The sequence below is a fragment of the Leopardus geoffroyi genome, chromosome D1 (genome assembly GCF_018350155.1).
Source record: "Leopardus geoffroyi isolate Oge1 chromosome D1, O.geoffroyi_Oge1_pat1.0, whole genome shotgun sequence".
Lineage (NCBI taxonomy): Eukaryota > Metazoa > Chordata > Mammalia > Carnivora > Felidae > Leopardus > Leopardus geoffroyi.
In genome coordinates, this window is record NC_059329.1 from 96583419 (window position 1) to 96589293 (window position 5875).

Below are 5875 nucleotides of genomic sequence, written 5' to 3' on the forward strand. Positions count from 1 at the left end.
ACAGTTGGTTTAGCGATGGCAGAAGTTTCATGGAAAAGGGGATTAGAAAAGCTGGGTATGCTATAGAAGCCAAAGCCCTCCCAGCAAATACATCCACCCCAAAAGCGGAGTTAGTAGCACTCACTGGTGCTTTGCAATTGGCAAAGGGCCTCAAAAGTAACATCTATGCTGACTCTAAATATGCCTCCTAGTCCCACATTCCCATGGGGAAATTTGGAAGGAAAGGGGATTATTATCAGCTCCACAATCAAATATGGGCCCGAAATTATTACTCTTCTTGAGGCTGCACACCTATCTAAGGAGGCAGCTGTAATTCACCTCAGAGGAGATCAAAGGGATATGACTTGAGAATCTAAAGGAAACAATGTGGCAGACGGTGCAGCCAAACCAGCAGCACAAAATAAACAAATACTAAGTCTTATACCAGCCTTACCTCCAAGAAAGTCCATGACTCCAGTCTATTCAGACCCAGAAAGTCACAGAGCCCAGGAACAAGGATGTTCAAAACATGTACAGGACTGGCTTGTTAATAATGAAGGAAAAAATCTTTATACCCAACAATAACCAATGGAAAGTAATACAGGGTTTACACCAAGTAACTCATTTGGGTAAAGAGACCCTGGGGCGATTGGTTAAAAACACCTTTGCTGGAATCAACTACACCACTACTAGAAAACAGGTCTGTCGATCATGTGCTATTTGTGCACAAGCAAATCCAGAGGGTGCAACTCGACACCCTCTTTTTTTTTTTTTTTTTAACATTTATTTATTTTTGAGAGACAGAGAGAGACAGAGCATGCGCAGGGGAGGGGCAGAGAGAGAGGGAGACACAGAATCTGAAGCAGGCTCCAGGCTCCCAGCTGTCAGCACAGAGCCCCATGCGGAGCTCGAACACACAAATCAAGAGATCATGACCTGAGGGGCGCCTGGGTGGCGCAGTCGGTTAAGCGTTCGACTTCAGCCAGGTCACGATCTCGCGGTCCGTGAGTTCGAGCCCCGCGTCAGGCTCTGGGCTGATGGCTCAGAGCCTGGAGCCTGTTTCCGATTCTGTGTCTCCCTCTCTCTCTGCCCCTCCCCCGTTCATGCTTTGTCTCTCTCTGTCCCAAAAATAAATAAACGTTGAAAAAAAAAAAAAAAAAGAGATCATGACCTGAGCCAAAGTCGGATGCTTAACCGACTGAGCCACCCAGGCACCCCTTGACACCCTCTTTTAAGGCCGGCCCAAAGGCAAGGGGGACATATCCTGGGAGGACTGGCAATTAGATTTTACACAAATGCCACCTTGTAAAGGATCTAAGTACTTACTGGTTTATATAGATACCTTTACTGGATGGGTAGAGAGCCCTTTCCTTGTAAAATAAAAAAGTCCACTGAGGTGACAAAAACTTTGCTAAGAGAAATTGTCCCTAGATTTGGCCTCTCTTGGTCCTTACAAAGTGACAACACTCTCTTTTACTGCACAAATAACTCAGCAAGTAGCTTGGGCCTGAAAAATTAATTACTATTTGCATTCGGCCTGGCATCCACAGTCCTCTGGAAAGGTGGCCCTCCAAAACTGAATTGCCCTTGATATTCTGACTGCAGTTCAAGGGGGCTGAAGACTAGATTGCTGGCCTCTAACAGGGCCCCAATGGCTATGCTGCTGTAACTTGTGTCCATGGCTTCCACAGGCTGGTGAGGCTGCTGTATTCTGGGTTTTGCCTTGACGCACAGATGCATTATTAAAACCACTACCAACCCAGCCAACCTTCCAAGTTTAAAACAACGGTGAACACATTCTGTGTTTCATTGGTGTGACCACCTAACGTCCACCCTTGTTTCCTCTTTGGGGCTGAAGAATGTTGTCTGGCACACGGAAACTCTTAATAAGTACATAGTCAAAGCCCTAAATGACACCCAAAATAGCATTTCCCTATAAACACTTAAGTAACACAAACGGGTAAAGCAGTTTTACAAAACAGAACGGCATTAGATGTTTTAACGGCTGCGCAAGGCGGAACTTGTGCTCTCATAGAAACAGAATGCTGTGTATACATTCCAGATTACCACAAAATATTTCTGGGTTTCTGACAGACAAGAATACTCAGTTTGGTGCTTTAAACGATCCCTCTCTTTCCTTTAATGATTGGTTAAACTCCTGGACTGGAAGTGTAATGCCCGACGTTCCAAAACCTCCCACAAAAGACCACCAGAGTCGTGAGTCAAAGCCAAGCGGCAAGGGTCGTTTATTGCAGGTTCGAACCTGGTCCTCTGCGCACTCGTCGCTGGTGACGCAAGAGGCCCCGATCAGAGTTAGTATAGGGTTTTTATAGACAGGGACAAACAGCATAGGTGAGGTTTCAAATTATGAGGGGCCTGATTAGTCGATTTTAAAGTACAGACATTTGTGGTTTTCTGATTGGGCGTCCTTTGTCTGTCCTTTGGCGGGAAGGCTTTGTCCGTTACTTGTGGTGGGAGAAAAAAAGGGGAAGGGGATAGGTGAGGAATGTGCTAAGCAAGCAGGTTTACAGAAGCGAGAAACGCCGGTTAGTTTATGTACAACCACTCATTCCATTACATATCAGACTACATTTAGGAAGGTTTACAACCCATTCTACTACACAGCGGGTTACATTCAGGAAAGGTCTCACAATGCTCATAGCAAACAGCAAGCAAAACAGACTTCTCAGCAATTGTATTTCTTATCAAAGATCCATAATAAGCAGAAAAGAGAACCTAGCTTTAAACTAAGGTAGGGCTGTCATTTGGATTGTTCCTTTCAGAAGAATATTTTGTCAGCTATCGAAGGACTCTTATTTGGGCTCCTTCTTCTTTTTGCTATTCTAATGATGTTTTACCGATTTTCTCCCATGTCTCTCCACCTGGTGCTGAGACTCCTTCACTGACATAACTTCAAGGCAACAGATAGCGCTTTCCACTCGGGAAGATCCATACATGCGGTCTCCCATAGATTCAGCTGCCTCTGCCTTTCATAACTCCCGTAAATTCCCCAACTGACCGATGTTGACCCATAGGTAGAGACATCTCTATGCCCCTCATTCAGAAGATGAGACTTTCCTCCCTCAGCAACCTTAAAGATTTAAGGGTCAAAATTGTTCAGGAGGGAATGACAGGGGAAACAAAGGCAAAAGAAAAATTAAATTTCCTTACTACTTACTACTACAGCCCAGTGACAAGTCCTTGAGACAGGCAGTGACCTTTCTCTGCCTCGAAGATGACACTTTGCTAAGAGCAAAGGGCAATCTTATAGCCCTCCCCGCCCCCGGGATGCTGTGAGTCCTACTTTAACATATAAAAATTCCTTTGGAAACTTCCTTTATCTCCAGCCCCTGAGATATATGTTAGCAATCATCCTCCAAGCATATGGTCCACTGATAGACATCTGAAGGGTCTTGTGACTAAGGTTTTATTTTATTTTGTTTTGTTTTATTTTATTTTATTTTATTTTATTTTATTTTATTTTATAAGGTTTTTGTTTGTTTAAATGTTTATTAATTTTAGAGAGAGAGGGCTCGAGAGAGAGCACGGGCTTAGGAGGGGCAGAGAGAGTGGGGGACAGAGGATCCAAAACGAGTTCTGTGCTCACAGCAGAGACCCTGATGCAGGGTTCTGTGGGGCTTGCAGAAGGGAGATCATGACCTGAGCAGCAGAAGTTAGATGGTCAACTGACTGAGCCACCCAAGTGCCCCTGTTTGTTTGTTTTTAAGTTTATTCATTTATTTTGAGAGTGAGAGCAAGTGAGCGCAGGGGAGGGGCAGAGAGAGAGGGATAGAGAATCGCAAGCAGGCCCCACATTGTGGAGCCCTGATATGAGGCTTGAACCTACGAACCATGAGATCATGACCTGAGCTGGAATTGAGTCAGACGTTTACCTGAGCCACCCAGGTGCCCCTCATGACTGAGGTTTTATTAGACAGTAATAAATGACCTTTTCCTAACAATAGCTAGCTCCTCAAGATGCTGGAAAACTTGCTTCCAAAATTCCTTAGAGACTTACGCTATCCCTAACCCCATCCCAACTTGAAAGTATGCAATCAGTCATCCCATCACAACCCCAGTGCAGCTTTTCCTGGCCACGGGTCCCACCCCTGTACTTTAATAAAACCACCTTTCTGCACGGAAGACATCTCAAGAATTCCTTCTTGGCCATTTGTTCTGAACCCCAACATTGTCACCTCCATTAAAAAGGGCTGGGGACATGGTCCAGGGGACCATGTGGGCTGTGGGATGTCTGAGTCTAGCTGGAGCGACTGGGTCCAGCCTCACTCACGGCATGGAGACAGTCGGTTTCCTGCTGGCCTGTGCTCCACGTGTCCAGCCCTCCTAGCTGGTATCTGGGAATGAAGGGAAGTGGGACAGGACGTGAAATCTGGGTCACCAGCCCACCAAGCACACCCGCCCCGCCATGTTCCCAGACTCTCTCTGCCTCCCTCTGAACTGAGCTTCCTCACAGGCTGTGGAAGTGGCCCAGGTCTCATGCAGTAACTGTCCCAATCTATGGGAAGAGCAGGGTGGGGGGAGGGGCAGGGCGGGGAGCACAGAGCAGGCAGACTAGCCAACTTCCCAAAATAGGCTCACATCTCTTCCCAAGTGAACAGAATCAAGATAATCCAGCCTTCTGAAGTTCAAGGCCAAGGCGGGGCAGAGGTCCCAGCAGAAGTGGGTTTGAGGCTGGGGATATGGCAGGAACAATAATGTGCATTTGGCAGGCAGAGAAGATTTTTCCTTTCAGGCACTTCAGGCGGATGCTTCTTCCTGCACCTCCTGCAGGGAATTTCCTTGGGCCAAGGACTAGCAGACCCTGGAAGAGTCCGCATGGAAACTGGTTTCCCTGGTTTCTGTCCCAGGGGTCAGATCTGCATCCCCATTCCAATCCCAAGCAAAACAGGATGGATGAATTCCCCTGAGGCTCTCTCTCGGCTCTCTCTTGGCACTCTCTCTCTCTCTCTCTCTCATCTCTGTCTCTCTCGGCTCAAGCAAGAATTTTCCATGGTGTGAAACCTTTTCTTCTACAGACTTGGTCATCTCACTAGAAAGTCCCCTTCCCCCTTTCAAGGACAGTAGTTTGTTAAACTAATTCATATCAAGGCGTGAACAATTCCCTGATGGCTTTCAACCTGCTGTGTGCATTTGACTATGAACTCCTGCAGCAGGGGGTGGTGGGGGAGGCTGTAATTAGTGTTTGGATAATAATAAAGACGATGACCGTAATAAGTAATAGTAGATAACAAATCGTAACAGCCAGCAATTACGGAATGTTTTCTAAATGCGATGTAATCTCTTAAAGGCTTTATGTATATTACCTTATCTCACTACCCCTTATGGTAGGTACTATTCTTACCCCACTTTACAGAGGAGGAACCAAGGCTCAAAGAAGGTAAATAAGGTGCCTAGAATCTCACCAGAGCGGGGTGGGTTGGAGCCTCAAATTGGAGAGTCCCTTCCAACAGGTGTGTGGATGGTGGCGGGAGCAGATGGGAGAGGACGGAGCCAGGCCCCAGCTTTGGGGTAGAAGATGGGCCTATGGCCTCTGCAAGGTTTGTGTCGTCCCTGCCTTCCTCCCAGGCAGAACCCTGAGTGCTGAAACCACCCTCACTACCAAGCCTCGTATTGCTGGGGCTCTCCCAGGCAGCCGCGGGGCAGGCATGCCACAAGACTGGTCCTTCCTGAGTCACAAACTTGGCTTTCAAGGGGAGCTGGTCTCACGTTAGGTTTAGGCAAAAGGTAGGGGATTAATAGCAGACCGCAGGCCTTGCCGTCCAGCCTCATGGCTGTGAGGACAGCTCAACACCGTACGCGGGCCTACCCAGCTCTGCCCCTTGCCAGCTGTGTGGCCTTGGACAAGTCACTTTATCTCTCCGAGTCCCAGCCTCCT